The sequence below is a fragment of the Hyaena hyaena genome, unplaced genomic scaffold (assembly GCF_003009895.1).
Source record: "Hyaena hyaena isolate Hyena2069 unplaced genomic scaffold, ASM300989v1 scaffold_150, whole genome shotgun sequence".
NCBI classification, from domain to species: domain Eukaryota; kingdom Metazoa; phylum Chordata; class Mammalia; order Carnivora; family Hyaenidae; genus Hyaena; species Hyaena hyaena.
The window spans coordinates 2492794-2511705 of NW_024080782.1; the positions used below are offsets into that span (position 1 = coordinate 2492794).

An 18912-nucleotide genomic window follows, 5' to 3' on the forward strand; every position below is an offset into this window, starting at 1 on the left:
GAGCACAGCACTGACCTCGGACAGACACCGGGATGTGGCCACGATAATAAAATACTCATTTTGTTAAAGCAGATATTGTGATGTATTTTCTCAAGATTAGGCTATTCACCATGCAGAGCTAGTGAAGAAAACCAACAAGAGGAAGCTTTAATATTAAGCTGCTTGGAGAAACGCTGGATCAAACAGGAGCTTTATCAGGGGCTGGAGTTGCCTGCTTGTTATTCCAGGCTTTTCTAGGCAGCCTACCACTGCAATTATTAATGTGCTCTTCAGTATCTATCATCGCTCAATGATAATGCTTTTAATGTGTGCACAAAGTTTCACTTAGTCTGACACTCAGAAGTCTTTTTTTTTTTTTTTTTTTTAGTTTATTTCTAGGAGAGAGAGAGAGAGAAAGAGAGACAGCGTGAGCAGGGGAGGGTCAGAGAGAGAGGGAGTCACAGACTGAAACAGGCTCCAGGCTCTGAGCTGGCAGTCAGCACAGAGCCCGACGCGGGGCTCGAACCCATGAACTGCGAGATCATGACCTAAGCGAAAGTCGGACGCTTAACCGACTAAGCCACCCAGGCGCCCCAACACTCAGAAGTCTTAACTCTAGCTAATAACTGCCACCTCTCAGTAAGAGTGAACAGAAAATACTCTTTTTTCACGGTGCTCCTATCTTTTACCATTAACTATTACTTTTAAAAACAGATTAAAGTTGCTTTTACCGGATCCCTACCATATATCCCAAATACATTTCTTTTTTTGAGAAACAGAGAGAGTGCTCGTGGGGGGGGGGGGGGGGAGGGGCAAGGGGAAATGGGAGGGGGGAAGGAGGGATAGAGAGAGAATATGCATCTTAAACAGGTTCCAGGCTCAGCACAAAGGCTGATGCAGGGCTCAATCCCATGACCCTGGGATCATGACCTGAGCCAAAATCAGGAGTCAGACGCTTAACTGATTGAGGCTCCCAGGTGCCTCCCAAGTACTATTTTTCTTAAAAACAGAATGATTAAGGGGCACCTAGGTGGCTTAATTGGTTAAGCGTCTGACTTTGGCTCAGGTCATGATCTCATGGGTTTCTGAGTTCGAGCCCCGCATGGGGCTCTGTGCTGATAGCTAGGGGACTGGAGCCTGCTTCAGATTCTGTGTCTCCCTCTCTCTCTGACCCTCTACCCCACTTGCACTCTGTCTCTCTCTCAAAGATAAACATTAAAAAAATTTTTTAATAGAATGATTAAAAGATTTCTCCAACCACCTGCAAAAGGAGATTCTATAAGTAGCCTTGAAAATCCACCTCTATTTTTTTTAAAAAAATATCTTTTTAATGTTTATTTTTGAGAGAGAGACAGAGTATGAGCGGGGAGGGACAGAGACAGAGGGGGACACAGAATCCAAAGCAGGCTCCACACTCTGAGCTGTCAGCATAGAGCCTGATGCAGGGCTCGAATTCACAAACTGTGAGATCATGACCCAAGCCAAAGTTGGATCTTTAACCGACGGAGTCACCCAGGCGCTCCTACCTCTATTTTAACAGCCATGTCATTACCTGCCTGCACCCCGTCAGATACTATTCAGTAGGTGCCTGACTTAGCCTGACTGCACAATATTCTAAGTAGACAAAACAAATACATGCAACTTTCAAAACAGCATATATAGATTTTTTTTTTTTAACTTGGAATTAATGAGTCAATAGTTACGGCCCTGAAGTGACTTGGAAACTTGGCTTTTATCCCAAGAATGAAGAAATTTTTGAATCCTAAAACAGTTCCTGGTGGCATGTGTGATGTTCACCAATACAAAACTCAGCTGTATATATCGAAAGAGTAAAAAGCTAAGGCCTTACACACACACACACACACACACACACACACACACACACACCAGGCATACATTTCTTCTTATGGTTAGAAGTGCAGCTGATTATAGCTGATTGTATTTGCCTAAATGTCCATCTGTTTCAAACAGTGGGTGGCTTGGTCCATGCTCTGAAAATAATTTCAATGACCCAGGGCTCATTCCCATGCCACAGCACTTGGCTGGTTTCCTCAGGGCACCAACTTTTGCTCAGTGCTCCTTTCACCCCCGCCCCCAACTTGGCTCCCAGTCCATCCACTCGTTCTTGACCATATGTCTTCTGTTTATTTTCCCAGCCCTACTTGGCCCTGTTCCCTCTCACCCTGACCTTAGCTCTCTCCCCAGAGCCAAGTCATTGCCAGTCAGGTCCCAAGCGCCCCCTCCCCCGCCCCCACATAACCCCAGGTCGACCTTTTGGGGCATGAGTGTTGCACCCACCATGGTAGATGATAATGCTCAGTCATTAATCTATCATGCACAAAATTAGGTGCATAAGGTATAGCAAAAGAGTATGTGATGAACATGCCAACACTAGGCAAAGTTGTGCGGTAGGTCAATTGTTTGTTTGGTATTGTCCATTGTCCCCCTTCCTGATTCTGAGCTACTGTGTGCCCTTGGTAGTGTTGCCTCCTCCTCAGGTACTTAGCACGTTCAGCTGACTGCCTTCTCTAAACCTTCTCATAACAAAAAAACAAAAACAAAAACAAATGAAGGATGATAGCTTCAAGGATAAGCCTTCAAGGCCTTAGGCAAAGGAAGAGGTCTCTCCCAGCATTTGGCACCTGCATCTCGTGCTTCCGGTGCAGTTCAAATCTAACTCTTGAGCAAGCCCTCGCTGCCCACCCTCTGCAGGGGCCTCCTCCAGGTATTCCCACATCACACTGTTCTTCTCTTTGTGCTACTAACACAGTCTGTCATGATCTCATCTGTTTGTTGTCTGTCCACTACCTCCTGCCCCCACAATGTAAGCTCTATGAAGGCAGATCCTTTACAGAATCTATTTTGTTTACTGCTGTGTCTTCTTTGTCTCAAGTAGGCACATAGTGGGGGCACAACAGAAAGTAAATGTCCAATGAATGTATGTGTGGGAGAATTTCGTGGGGAGGGGAAATTCACAGGGTGCCTGAAATCATACCTTGTAAGGCAAGGTATGTGAGAGAGTCAGGAGGGAATACATTATGGTTAAGCCGATTCAAGGCCTCAGTCTTCTAGGTCTAAAAAGGAAAGAACCATGCAGAGAAATGTGCCATTTTTCAGGTCTCCAACACGGATCAGAAAAGTTCACTAGCTGTACTGCAGCTTCACTGAGAGCACTGATCTAGGAATCAGGGGCACTGGCTTCTAGGAGCCAGATCTGTAAACTTGGGACACATGTGCCTCATCTCTTTAGATGTCTTTTTCTTCACTGGCGTGGGTAACATACATTTTCTCATTTTGTCTGCACAGCAGTGCTATGGGATAGCTATTGCTCTCGTGCCATTAGGTAGAAAAGACAAACTCTGGTTTAGTGACCTGTCCACTCACTGCTGAGTCGAAATACAGGGATTTGGAACTGGGGCTAATTCTAGGATTCTTGATTCTTTCAACAAAGCCCCTTTCTACTCTATTATGTCATTAGAGTAAGTAGGAAGAAAAAAGAACTCCAAATGGGATACAATTGTGCTCTTCAATAAAACCATTTTTGCTTTTTATAGCTCTACCAAGACCTCATCATACATTTTCAATTTAACCAAATGAGTTTTCCTGAAGAAGAGCCCAAAATGTAGACATTTGGGTGGCTACTTAGTTTATTGCTGGGAACAATTTTTGGCACAAAAACCTGCCAGCTGTAACATATAAATATGCTATGCTAATATTTTAAGAATCACCATATTTTACATTTCTGGTTACTACTTATCTCGGACTCAAGTTATCTCAATATGCTTTTGTATTAGTTTAATCAAAATGGATAGAGAGCATGTATATTACCGCTTATAATTTTTTTCAACCGTAATAAAATACGTTAGTGTCTTGACTACATGTTTAGAGAAATCTATTTGAAAAAATACATCTCTTGATATTTCTCTCTTAGAGGCCTATCCAAAGTTCTTTATTATGGTAAAATTCATTTTTAAACTCATGAGAACATTTTGAAATGGAAATGGAAAGTGAAATACCAATAAAATTAAGTCTAAAAGGATGAGGGATGTGCGCACCAGTGTTAAAATATATTCTGGTAAATCTGACTTCAAAGTGGCTAATGTACATCCATCTCCCTCCAGCTCTAATATTGTTTAGTCTTAATTCTTCTCATAGTAGACTCTGACACAGAACCAAACTGGCCAATTGTGGTAACAGTATAACATTAAACTTCATAAATATTACATAAATGTGACAAGGTACTGATAAATTTCTACATCAAACCCACAACACCCTGCCACAGAGAACATCCTGTAAATTACATACAAGATGGCTGCACATTAGAACAGGAAATGTAAATTTTAGTTATTTAAGCTAAGATTAGTAATGTTCAGCCAAATGCGTGTTTCAATAGGGAAATGCTATCAAAACCAGGCACAGTCTTTTGTCATCAGTTCACCAGGCCATTGTTCCCAAACGATTCCTTTCCCAGGTTAAAAGGTCAGAGAATGGATTACTTCCCATCTCACTGAATTCTACCCTAGAATCACAGTTCATCCTTCTCTTCTGCCCCTAATTACTCTTGTTTGGGCAACTAGATAGCAATCCTATCTTCTATCTTCCACAATACTGGAGTAGAAGAAGTGTTTGTTATTTTTTCATTTATTTCTTTTTAATGTTTATTCATTTGAGAGAGAGAGAGAGAGAGAGAGAGAACGAATGAGAACAAGCAGGGGAGAAACAGAGAGAGAGAGGGAGATACAGAAGCCAAAGCAGGCTCCAGGCTCTGAGCTGTCAGCACAGAGCCCAACATGGGCCTCCAACTCACGCACTATGAGATCATGACCTGAGCCAAAGTCAGATGCTCAACTGACTGAGCCATCCAGGCTCCACTTGTTTTGCTTTTAAATCAATAAACTCATTTACTTACTGTAATGAAGAGACCTGACAGCCTTTTTTTTTTTTTTTTTATCAGATGTACCCAACAAAAAGCAAATTACACAGACACCATGCACTACCTCTTCTCTTCACTCTCCTGTCTACTGCTTTCTTACGGGTCAAAAGTTAAAACACTTTGTGCATCAGTGTGTTAACACTATAATTCTCCAAGAGAAGTGAAGAGACTGAGCATTTGAGTCAAGAGTAGATAAAACGTGTGCCATGTCTAGGCTGAATCAGATACAGCAACTACAGGAGCAGATACATGGTAAAACCCTCGGGTTTGAGAAAGAATGGAAGCATAGAAGTTTCTTGAAGTCTCCTTTCCTTTCCTTTTTTTTTTTTTAAGGTTTATTTTTTAGAGAGAGAGCACAAGAAGGGGAGGCACAGAAAGAGGGGGACAGAGGATCTGAAGTGAGCTCCATGCTGGCAGCACAGAGCCCAACATGGGCTCCAATTCACAAACCACGAGATTATGACCTCAGCTGAAGTCAAATGCTCAGTCGACTGAGCCACCCAAGTACCCCTGAAGCCTCCCTTCCTGATTTGCCTTTCTATAGTATGAGGATTTACAGGAGCAAATGACAAATTTAATATACTGTTGTCATTTAATAAATGTGGGGGGTCGTGGTTCTCTCCTGAGTTTAGAATGTTTTGTTAAACTTGAGGAAACGAAGACAGGAAAAAATCCAAGTGATTAATGAGCATTCAGCACTAATTAAGGGAAAGCATATTACCCAAGAGAAGCCCTTATGAACTTTTGACTAAATAACTAGAGCTGTTACTACAGACAAAGTCTGAAGAATAAGAATTGGTGGATGAAATAAGTGCTAGAATAGATATTGTGTGTTAGGAGTTACCTAGGATTTGAGCCAATATGAACACATGAAATCTGGTAAAGTGCATCCCTATCCTATCCCCATCCATGACTAGTTGTTTAGTTTCTAGAATTATTTTGACTTAGAGACTTTAAAACATTTAAGAAATTAAATTTGAATTCAACTGACCACACTTTTGTTTGTTTGTTTGTTTTTGACTCCCCAGACTTAAACACCTGATATTACACTGGTTTACTCAAGGTCTTCAAGACCTAGTGTACATTATTTCAGTTTTGGCTATTGACAGGATACTAAACACAATAAACCTAATATCATAAAATATTGACTCATATACATATTTGTGTGTGTATATATGCTACAAAAGAGTCTTATTTTAAGATTAAGTGTTTTCATTTGATTAGGCAAAGTAAACAAACTCAAAGTGGGAGGTTAGTAAAAAAAAAAAAAAAAAACCCAAAAAACTAAACAAAACCATTTCCCCCCCAAATTTGAGAGACAGGGAGACAGCACAAACAGGAGAGGGGCAGAGAGAGAGGGAGAGAGAATACCAAGCAGGCTTTGAGCTGTCAGCACAGAGCCTGATACAAAACTCCATCTCATGAACCATGAGATCAAGAGTTAGATGCTTAACTGACTGAGCCACCCAGATATCCCCAAAAAACTCATTTTTTTTTAAAGGTAGGTAACAACAGTGCTATTTTAAAAAAATTTTTTTATATTAAATCAGCATTTTTGCACTATGGAAAAAGCAGAAATAAAATTAAAGACATCTTTTACCTTTTATAGGAGTGTGTGGGGTATGTGTATGAATTTTATATGTACTTATTAAAATGGGTGTGTATACACACACATACTATGGGAATGGGTTGAACAGAACTTGAAACCTTCGTATATAATCTCATTAAGAAACAGTCAAGGCAGATGCAATTAGCTGGAAGTTACACTGGATTAGGGCTCTAAATCCACCAGCTAGTATCCTTATAAAAAGGTCATGTGGAAATAGAAAAGACACAGACACACAGAGACGAAGGTCATGGAATAAGAGAGACAGAGATTGGAGTGAGGTAGCTTCAAGCTTCAGAGGGAGCACAGCCCTTCCAGCACCTTCATTTCAGACTTGTAGTCTTCCCAACTTTGAGGGCATAAATTTCAATCCACCCAGTTTGTGGTAATATGTTAAAGCAGCCCTGGGAACCAATACAGTCCACACATACTTTTGTACTAATCAACTTGCTCCTTTTAACCTATTGTGAACACTGTTCTATCTTCTTCGTGTGTAACATGTGCACTACATTTCATTTTATTGGTGTACCACAATGTACTGGCTTCCAGAATTTTTATGGGAGCATAACTGTTTGTATGGTAGCAAAAATTGTTTAATTCCAAGAACTCCTAGTTTGGTCATTTCCTCTTTTTCAGTTAATTATTATTTCAAGACATGAGAACTGGAGGTCTCTTAAATGCTGATAATGACCAAACCATTGTTGGCTCACATAAAGAGACAACGACATTTTTTCATGTCCCAGAATTCTTCAGGTGATTTTTGGCAGTCATTCAGCTGTTTGCTAGTTAGAGTCCTTTAAGCCAAATAGACATTACTGGTTCTGGGCTCCTGTGTTAACAGGAAAGGAAACAAGCAATCATCTTACTTTAAAAAAAAAAAAAAAAAAAAAAGTCATGTCCTTGGCCACCATAAACTAAGGGAATCACAGGATGTCCTGTCTAATGGTATTTGGCTTCCTTTCACGGAACAACCTCAATTAAAGCAAAAAGAACACACTCAATTCTCAAGTGATATTTAAGTGGCTGTGACCTGCTCAGTCCCAACTAGAACACAGAAAATAATCATCTATAACCTAGATTGCAAGATTACTGCCATCATGGAAGCAGTAACTCATCTGGAATTTGGCCTGAAGGTTTTGCAAAAAGATGAATAAATGACAGAGGAAATAAGTTAAACTCACAAAATGTACTAGTAGACCTAGGGCATTTGTGAAGTCAAAAGTGACCTTAAATTTTATAGTATCTTTGAATTTTGAAACATATGTGGTTAAGAAATTTGGCTCTCAGCAGTGAAGATTCAGGAAGCTAAGCTTCCCCACTCGCTCAAAAATCACAAGGTTCCTCAGTTGATCCTTTCAGGTAAACCAAAGACCTTGCTGGATGTTTGTTTCCCAGGTTCTCAATTCTACTTAAGGCAATTTCTCCTTGGGGGTTTAGAGAAGTCTGGAGTCAAACTAACAACAAAGATGCCAAATTAGGAGAATGCATCGAGGAAGAGTTGGGGGAGGTTTGCCTCTGAATTAAAAAAAAAAAAAAAAAAAAAAAAAAGGGCATTCAATGCTTAAATACCCTGGGCAGTTTTGTTTTGTTTTTTAAGTGTGAACATTCATTGTTCCTTGCTACCTATAAAAATGAAAACATTTCGGGGCACCTGGGTGGCTTAGTCGGTTAAGCGTCCGACTTTCGCTTAGGTCATGATCTCGCAGTTCATGGGTTCGGGCCCCGCGTCGGGCTCTGTGCTGACTGCCAGCTCAGAGCCTGGAGCCTGTTTCAGTCTGTGACTCCCTCTCTCTCTGACCTTCCCCTGCTCATGCTGTCTCTCTCTCTCTCTCTCTCTCCTAGAAATTAAAAAAAAAAACAAAAACAAATGAAAACATTTCTACATACATTTTCCTCAAACTTAGGAGTGGAAAAATTGATCCAATGTCAAGGGGACACTCAATACAAAGAAAAAAGTATCTATGTAATTACTGGGTTCTTCTCCACAGAAAACAAACATCCCCTAGATATCAAGATGCCAAAGAAAACCTACCTCTAAAATTTAACTCACTCATATGCAACTTTTCAAATGGATGTAGTAATTGTTTCCCACTCCCTCGCAAAGTAGAAGAATGATCCTGTTATCTTACTTTTTAAAAGTCTATTTTAATAGAGTCTGTTAATACACACTTACAGAGAGCTGGACCTAACTGCTAGAAAAGGCACTGTAGCCAAAGACCGGGTAGATCAACTCTTCTTTTTTCTTGAGATTATATGCAGGTGAAGAACACAAGACCCATATCCATTAAAATCAAAGGGAAGACAATATTACAGTATCTATAATACATTTTTTATAATCCTCTTAACGACAAGAAGATGAAACACCTCATTTAAAAAAAAATAGGCAACTGATTTGAGCAGACACTTCACAAAAGATACAAAATAGGCAAATAAGCACACGGAAAGGCAGCTAACACCGTTTATCTCCAGGAAAATGTAAATTTAAACCTCCATGAGATATGACATCTGCTAAGGGTGGCCAAAATTTACAAGACTGATAACGCGAAGTGTTGCCCAAGAGGTGAAGCAACTGGAACTCCGGCGCACTGCTGGCAGGAACGTACAACGGCATGGCCAGTCTAGACACTTGCAGTTTCTTAAGGTGGGACTATATGACTCAATCATTTCCCTCCTAGGTATTTACCTCAGAGAGATGAAAACATACATTGCCATAAAGGCTTATACGTGACAATTCACAGAAGATTTATCCATAACTGCTAAGAACTGGAAATAACCCATATGTTCATCAACTGGTGAATGATAAAATATGGGGTAGTCATAAAATGGATTGCTACTCAGCAACCAAGAGTGATGAACTGCTGATAAATCCAATCTGGATGAATCTCAAAATTATGCTGAGTATAAGTCAGATCCTACAGAGTATAATCTGTATGCTTCCACCGACATCAAATGTAACCTACTGGTTGGTGACCATGTAAGCAACCACCAGTGTAGAGCAGTGGCTGCCTGGGGCTATGGACAAAGGGTACCAGGCATCTTTTGGGAGTGATGGCTTCAAGGGAAAATACACTGCCTCACTGAATCATACACTTTAAATGGATGCAGTTTAGTGCATGTAAATTAATTCTTAATAACGTTGGTAAGAGGGAAAAGGCTACCGTGTAATTTGTTTATTTTTTTCCTCCAGATTCAATTTAGACTTTTAACTAACATCTGCTACATGCCAGGTATTGAGGCCACAAAGATCATAGATTATTATAGGGAAAGGGTGACAAAAAACTGGAACTCCCAACGACAATACTAGCTGACGTATTCTATTCTATTCTAATTTATCTGAGAGTGAGGGAGAGAGCATATATGCAAACAGGGGAGAGGGACAGAGGGATGGTGAGAGACAGAATCTTAAGGAGGCTCCACATTCAGCACAGAACCTGATGTGGGGCTCAACCTCACAACTCTGGGATCATGACCTGAGCTAAAATCAAGAGTCGGATGTTTGACAGACTGAGCCAGCCCGATGCCCCTAACTAGCTGACATTTTAAGAGATGTTTACTTTGCACCAGTCACTGCTTGGTATACTTTATATTCCATAGTTCATTTAAATCCTCATTAAGAACTCTGTGAGGCTGATGCTATTATTTCCATCTGCACAAGAGGACCATGAGGCTTAAGAGGCTTAAAAAGTTTGCACTAGATCATCTAGTTAGTAAAGGGTAGGGATGGCACAGAGATCTGTCTCTCTCCAGATCCCGAGCTTTGCTCGCTATACCTCCCTGCTTCTCCAATAGCAACCTGAAACTTTGAGAACCCCAACTGTTCTGAAGAGGAAGTAGAAATGGAGGTGGCGGACAGTGCAGGCCATCTGCTCAGTCCACTCCAAGTTCTGAACTGGGGTGGAGGCGGCAGTGAGAGTCATCACATAGGCTAGAAATGTTTGCTGTTATCCATGCCGACACCTTTAAGTCAATGTTAGGACAGTGCTGTCTGCAGGTCAGAAATCCCAGGGAGAGAAAATGTGGCTTCTCAGACACCAAACCTACTTTTCAATTTACTGTGCACTGCTAGCCCCACTAGGGGATTTTTTTCAAGACTTACAGGTCCCTGTTCCCTCTGCCATCAGTCCCCCTGCCTCACTGGCTGATGGCTCTCCTCTCTTTCTCCTCCTCTCTGGAGAGCTAGTGTTGGAGGGGCAGATTCTCTCTGCTCCCAGACACAGAAAGAGAGAGGTCCAAGAGCGAGGAGGGAGAGGCTGGCACACCTGTCTGGGAAGCCTCACGCTGTACCCACTGAGCACCCCCTCTTCCCCATCCTCCTTTACTAGCAAGACATCCAGCCCACAAACTCCACAAGCGTTCTAGTTCGCGGTTATTGATGGCAAGCAGGTCCCTATAGCTGGGATATCGCACTCAGAGCTCCCCTCTTGTTTACTCCTAATTGGTCAGTCTCCATGGGGATTCACTCAGCCTTCACCCAGTCTGGTGGGTGAGGGGGCTGGAGCAGGAAGGTACTGTGAACGCAGATGGCTGGTTTCCTGCTGGCATGGCACGATCACAGGGGTCACATTAAGGCCAGATATTGCTCAATAACTTTCAGAAGGTAGGAGGCTGGTATAAGAGCTGAGGAGGCCAGACGACGGCAGCAGAGCGGCTAAAAAAATGGCACTGACATGGTACCTCCAGCTTTAGGGCCCACACACAGCAGGTGCTCTAACGAAGAGAAACCCAAAATTCCAAGGGGTATCGAGACAGAAATCTCCCAGAGAATTATTCTGCAGTGAGTACAATATTCCTGGAGCATACTAAACAGGCCAGACACATCACAGATGAACACAGGCAGCGGCCCCAGGGCAGCCGGGAGAAAATGAAACAAAATCTGGACCATGGGCTGCTAATCACGGCCTCATGGGGCAGATGCTGGAGGAGCACACTTCATTTGTGATCTGTGACCTTTGTTAATATCAGAGTAATACCTGCATTAGGCAATTCTTTAATATCATCCACGTGACGTCAGGAAGTCAGTATTTTCAGATGCTTCCCTTCATATTTCAGCACGTAAACATCATGATTTAAATGAAAAGTAATTAAAAAATTTTTTAATGTTTATTTATTTTTGAGAGAGAGACAGAGAGAGAGACAGAGAGAACTCGAATCAGGGAGGGGCAGAGAGAGAGGGAGACGCAGAGGCTGAAGCAGGCTCACAGAGCCCTACGCGGCACTCAAACCCACGAAACATATAAGATCATGACCTGAGCCAAAGTCAGACTCTGAAAACTAATTTTTCAAATTTGTGCTATTAAAGTATTAAATGAACCACCACTGATGAGGCAGTACATTTACAGAATTCCAATTTAAAAACAAAACATGTACTTATCTGTGCAGTTACCACTATTATTAGTATATGCCCTTTCAGTTTCTCTGTGCACATCACGTAAATGGGAATGGACAGTCTCATTTTCCTTTCTGTATAATGGTATACTATACTATTTTTAACCTAGCAATGGTCAATGCAACTATCATAAAAATCTGGAGATCAAAAGAGATAAGCCTTTTACTCTTCCCACGTGACTTTCTGTCAGGATAAAGGAACTTCCCCATGCAGGTCCCTCAACATTGCTCAGACTTGTACTTCATGGCTGTCTTAAAACTTATGTACAGAGGTCATGGTAAGGGACACACACACACACACACACAGTTTTTATTTACAATGCTTCATTTCTGAAAGCTTGTGAAAATTAAAGGACTGATAAATCCACTTCTGCTGGGTATTACGACAATGATCACAAAAATCAGGGTCAAGTGTGGGTCCCCCCACCTTCTCAGATGCCTCCTGCCAAGTACTATGTGGCAGCCTGCTGTCCCTGACCCTAGGGGCTTTACGAGGAGGGGCTGTGCAATATTTGTCACTGCCCAGCAGTACAGTGGAGAAGAAATCAGTAAGGTTACAGAAAGAATAAATTCTTAAGCAACTGTGGGAGTTTGGGCTTAAATCTAAATTACTGTATAAAATCCAGAGGTGGGAATTTAAAAAGCTACATTAGCAACAGCTTGAAAACATGTTTTGGTATTTCAAAGTGACAAAAGGAAAGGGACGTAGTAGGGAATGGAGCCCACTTTGGAAGCTTCACTTTCTCCTGATGTGTGGACCACCAAATGCAAACCCTGCAAGGAATCATGGGGTTGAGGGCTTTTAGATAAAGGGATACTTCTATTTATTATCAAAGTTGACACTGAGCTTGGGAAAACATCTCTGAAATGCTCATGCCTCCGGCAATTTTTACAGGTAACCACTCAGGGCTTTGCCAGGATAGGGTGACACTCATTAAAAAATTAATGTCTTTAAAGCAAGGCAAAACAAAAACAAACACCACTTCTGGGATCACAGAAAGCTAAGGAAGAGCACTGGAAGACAAATTTCAGGCTTATGCAACAACCAACAATGCTGACCATCAACTCCAGGACCAATTCTCTACAATAGATGACAAGTTCTATAGACTACCAAGGCACACTATACATTAAAAAAAATTTTTTTTAAGGTTTTTATTCATTTTTTTGAGAGACTGAGCATGAGCAGGGGAGGGGCAGAGAGAGGGTGACACAGAATCCAAAGCAGGCCCCAGGCTCTGAGCACAGAGCCCGACATGGGGCTCAAACCCAAAAAACGATACAGTCATGACCTGAGCTGAACTCGGCCACTTAACCGACTGAGCCCCTTAGGCGCCCCTTAGCACACTCTACATTTTTAACTCCTAACTCTTCTCTTCTCAAATCTCTTGCTCTTTCCCTCTTTTGTTCCAAGTCATGGCCAAAATCTGATTCCTCTGGCATACTCTACCTCTAGCCATATTTTCTTTATTGGATAAACTACACAAAATACACCATCACTAAAAGAAGCCATATCAACTTGACTATCCTATGTATATATCACCACCTTCTCACTTTTAGAAGCAAAAAAAAACAAAAAACAAAAAAACATACCTAAAGAATAAAGTTTGTCCTGGTTCAAGTGAGTGAAATTCTAATTAGCCGGAGGAGATCAGACAGTGAAAACACACAAGTTTGTTTTTGGTTTTTTTTTAAAGTAACCTACTAATAAATTATCTTAGTGGCCTATAAAAACTGTTTAATCTTAGGGTGCCTGGGTGGCTCAATCGGTTAAGCATCTGACTTCGGCCCAGGTCATGATCTCACGCTTCGTGGATTTCAGCCCCGTGTCCAGCTCTGTGCTGACAGCTCGGAGCCTGCTTCCGATTCTGTGTCCCCCGATCTCTAAGCCCTCCCGGGCTTGCACTCTGTCTGTCTCCCAAAAATAAACAAACATTAAAAAAAAAAACTGTTTAATCTTATCCCACTATTTTCATTAAAATAAATGATCACCCTTTGGGGATCCATTTAAGAAAAACATTTTGGAGAAATTTCTTTGATTCATACTACAGGTTGAAACATATTTCAGTTTTTGCCTATGTGAAGTATATACATTTCCATTTTGAAAGAATTTGCTCAGGAAAATACAAATTCTAAGGGCCCTAAATAGTGAGATAAACCCTCAGAATTTTGAAATGAACTAAGATGCAAGGTTCCAATGATACCGACAGGGTGTGTGTGGAGTATTCTAAAGAGTGCTGACCCTGAATGCCAGGAAGAATGAAACTATTCTAACTATATATATTCTAACATATTTCATCGTGAAGAAAGATGCTTTTCACAAGAGAGGAACAAATTAATTTTTTTTGTTTGAAGTGGAATGTATACAATTCAAAAGTAAACGAATCTACTTAATCCAGGTTAAAAGCTCAGACTATTCTAGAACCTGCCATCATGAGGATCACCTTCTAGCCGTACAAGGAAGTGGCTCTGGAGCCATATGGAGTGCTCCAGGGAGCTTCATCTGAGAATACCTGTACATTTACTGGCCTTAAATGACTCAGAAGGATCCCTCACAATGAAGGATCCTACACCCTGCTTCTGAGTTTGGGGGGATGAGAATAGTGCCCACTTTATACACTAGCCACCTCTTGAGGTTCTACAGCTAACTATGACCTGGGCTTCTGCAAATACAGAAGTCACTGTCTGACCTAAACTGCCAGTCCTGTTAAGGAACAAAGCTGCACTGGCTGCTTCTAATCCAGGGAAGATGACTCCAGTCAGGAACCTATACCTGGATCTCTAGGGCAGGGCTCGAGAATTTGCTCAGGGCAAATGGAGCATTCTCTAGCCCTCTAGGGTGGAGCACTGGAGGACTCCCCGTTTCCTTCTAACTCCCATTTCAAAACAGGAGAGCAATGCCAGCATGCACTTCTGTTTTCATTATGCTGTTTTTCCATTAGCCTTCAATTTTCAAGTTCTGACTACCCTGCCTGCCTTTCAATGCCTCTGCCTTATCTTCCACTACTGCCCAACATGCACACCTTGTCAGGCCAATGAAAATTCTGATTCTAAAGCCTATACTCCTTTCACCAAAATTTTTGGTCTTCTGAAGTGTTCTTTAGTTTCCTAGAGCACACTGGCTTTGAGGGGATCTTTTTCGACTTTGAGTCCCTGAGGACTGAGGAAATGCAAACCACTTCTGCTATTAGATCAAGCCAAATATTCACAACAAGGTAAATCTGTTACACAAGGAGTTGCTGATATGTCGGACTTTGCTCCAACTCAAGGTCCTTAAGGGGCATCTAGCTCAGACCTTGGGCCAGAGTACACTCTCAGAAATTTGTCAAATTGTCTAAACCAAATGGAATATTTAGATTAGTCCCAATATTTCCCCTCCATTAATCTAAGGCATCATTCATCGAAGCTTCAAGAGGTCCTCTCGATACAGAAAAGATACTGCATATTGAAATCAGCGTCCTCAGTTCAGAAGACCATCTCCAGCCACTGCTGGGCTAGGATAGTGCCCTGTAAACAGATACAACCAGTGACAACCACTACTGAATACGGATGAGCATCTCAACACAGATGCCCAGAAGACCAACCCCTTAGCAGAAGTTCTGACAACCCCGAAGAGAAGTTAAAAATTAGGCACCTAATAGAAACCATCAAGTGATCCATTACTTTTTACAAATGTGAAGAAAAACATGAAGGACCAAAACCACTCTTTCTGAAAAGTTCCTATGACAAGTAAACCCAGACGATACTATTACGTACCCAATAGACAAGTGAAGCTAGACGTTCGCTGTCTGCAGCGGCTGTCGCGGGGAGTAAGGACTGGAAATCTACATTCTGATCCGAGCGAGCCATGGTACGACAGCCTCTATTAAACGGAACATGCCTTCATAACTCTTTTATACACATGCAGTATTTTTTATTTTTCTTAAGAGTTCATTTTTCAAAAATGGCAACGTTGGGTGGGAGAGCCAAGGTCTGAGGCTTAAATGTTAAGTTTTGCCTTTCTTTACAGTCCACTTCCTGGGGCCAAGTCTTTTTTTTTTTTTTTTTAAAGAATTCAGAAACATATGCTACTGTAGTTGCATGTCCAAACAACCATGTGGAAATAGTCCCCTGGACTTATACATTCATTCTTAAAAGACTGGAGTATGCAAACAAAGATGCAGTGGGCAGAGGGCCAGTTAATAAATCTCATTTCCTACTAGCATCTGCATGAAACAGAGCTACAGGGAGTAGCTTCTCCAGGGAGAGCCAGAGCACGACTCATTCGCTCTGTGAATTAAACAGTGTCACCTCAGATGGCCCACACCACATTTATTTTTTAAGCAGCTCTTAAAATATATGGATTTCTAGTGCTCATAAATGGACTGAGGAAGCTGGGTCTAAGACAATCACACAGTAGTGAACATGAACGGTGGAAACATCCACACAGCCCTGCTGAGCCATTTTTGCACTGGCTCCTTTCAACTGAAATTACTAATGAGAATAATTTCCAAAAGGTAACTTGCTCTTCCCATCAAAGTGCACAAGGGTTTCAATAATGGTGTACCACCCTCTCCAGTCCAGGCTATAAAAATGGGCTTGGTTTACACAAAGAGATACCTGGATGAAGATAATCTGGGTCATGAACCATATTTGACCCTTATCTATAAACAATCTAGTGCAAATGTCATGACAATAATGTCTCTTACTGGGAAGAGTGACCATTTGCCCACTCGTCGGTGCTGGCAAGAACAGTGCTGTTCCCTAGTGTCCTCTCCTCTCCTCACCTCTGCTGGCTATTGTCCTGGAGCTCCCGGAAGATCCCTTTTCAGTACTCATGTCATTCTTCTTGTATTTACATAGATCTTTTAAGAAAGTCTTTGTTTTAAATGGCTGAAGCTAACGAGCAAATACAGAAAATAAAGCCAAAGGTAAGGGAACCGCTTAGTCAGCAAACAGTCAGGAAAAGAATTCCCTCTCACCAATCCCAGGGCTCTGGCCTTACCCAGGCATTCCATGGGACTCAAAGAGAACTCTTAGGCACATATAATTTTTGAGGGCTATAATGAACCCACCACCAAAGTAGACTTTATTTGGTTAAATCTCTCTACTTGGGCTTCCACAGTACCTTCCAAGTCTCCTCGGCAATTACATGGCAATATTATTCCAGTCTCAGAATGCCAAAGTAATTATGGAACACTTCCTGGATAGAAAAATGTCTCACATTTTTCCTTCCCCTATGCCCCTCCAAAAAAATACATGGTAGTTATACTACACTGGCCATCCACTTTGAAAGGAAAGCAGATCAAAGACAACATAAGGTGTGTCTGTCTTAGCGGACACCCTTTGTATAATTTAATACCAATGCCACTTTGGAGGATTCCTTCCTCATTTAACCTATGACATCTCTCACTATGGTGTCCAGTAATCCTATTATATAAAATACAAATGCAATAATGCTATTACTGACTTCAGAATTTGTCCAGTCAGATCTTCTTTAAATTCAGTTTTCTTTTTCATAGAATTTCACGTACCTTTACAGGGACTCAAAACAAACTGGAAATAACTTAGGACATGGGAATAACTTAGATTGAATTTAAAAGGTAAATAAGATTTCATTTTATAGCAACAGCTTGTCACCAAAAGGTAATATTTAGCCTTTCCGCCAAGTAATTTTCCATTGCCATTTCAAGTTTGTTTATATGACTAATAAAACCCAACTAGGCAACTTCCTTTGGCGTATGTGGTAAAATTCGAACTCTGTCTTACAAGCAACTGCTGCTTATATGGAAGAGATTAAATCATTTAAGAAACAAGAGCTTCAAATGTACTACCTGTGAGAACAGTTTAAAGAAGTGAGGTTTAAAAGCAACTCAGGGTTTGGGTTTTTGTTTTTCAACTCTATTTTAGGCTTTGGAATGTTCACAGGGAAAGGTGGATGAGTAAGGGAGAGAAGGGACCCAATGTTCCAATCACAAGGATCTCCAAAAGGAGACAGTCCCAGAAGTTGTGGACCAATTTTGGTTTATATAAAGAGAGTAACAAGTGCTTGGAATCTGTAAGGATGCCATGTCAACCTCTTAGCCGGAACCATAAGGCATGAGATTTTGGTGACCTCATGGGCATGGCCAAAATTAACTCCAAGTATTTATATAACTGCCAGAGATGACAGGGCAAAGGTTGCTTATAAAAAAAAATTTTTTTAAGTCAGCAAATAGGGTTTCCTTGGTCAAAGAGAGAGGAAGAGGGGTGCTCTTGGTCCTATTTTGTAACTATGTCATATTTATACACACCACTGAATACTCTACCCACAATACCATCTGAACAAACGTTTAGATGAAGGCATTAAAAAAAAAAGTTATTTCCTGTTGCTTACTAGCTGAGAGGATGCGCTTTAGAGGTATGTGGGCTCTGCCTCAAAGCAAAAGCATTGTTAGTGGTTATCAAGGTAACATTTAAAAATAACTACCCTAGTACAAAAGAACTTCAGAGGAAATAGAAGGGAAGCTATCAGTCTCCCCTCAGGTCTGGCCTTGAGCTGCATTAGACCCTAGCTGCATTCTCCATTACATTGTTATCCTATCAAACAATGCAAACAATTTTAATGAGCTTATCTACTGGAACATACTGCCAGATATGCTAATGTAAAAATGATGCCAACCCTACAGTCCGACTCATTAATCAAACAGTGCACAATACAATGACCAAGATCAGTCCCATCCTCAAATCAGACCTCAGCAAAACAGCAGGCATTACCTTCCTACTGTTTAAACAAGGGCGGGCTCCCCCGCCCATGCGGAGGCTATAAACTCCTAAGAAAATGCATAACGGCCCCAGGTTTTCCTCAGGTCCTTTGCAGTCCAGTCTCTTTCTAATAAACCACGGGTTCTATGGAGAAAATTTTGGTGAATGTCTGACACGGTGACCTCTGCTGTCAATCCTGGCGCCAATCAGCGAGCAGAATTCTTACAAAGCTCCATCAATCTGGTGGTTTAACATCACAGACTGCAGCTTAATCTAGAGGATTCCATCT

At 41.3% G+C, this 18912-nt stretch overlaps 1 protein-coding gene across 2 annotated transcripts in view; it reads right to left on the reverse strand.

The window, feature by feature from the left end:
* The window catches only part of MAPRE2 (microtubule associated protein RP/EB family member 2), a 129346-nt gene that overhangs the window by 78245 nt on the left and 32189 nt on the right, over positions 1-18912 (reverse strand). The window lies entirely within an intron of this gene.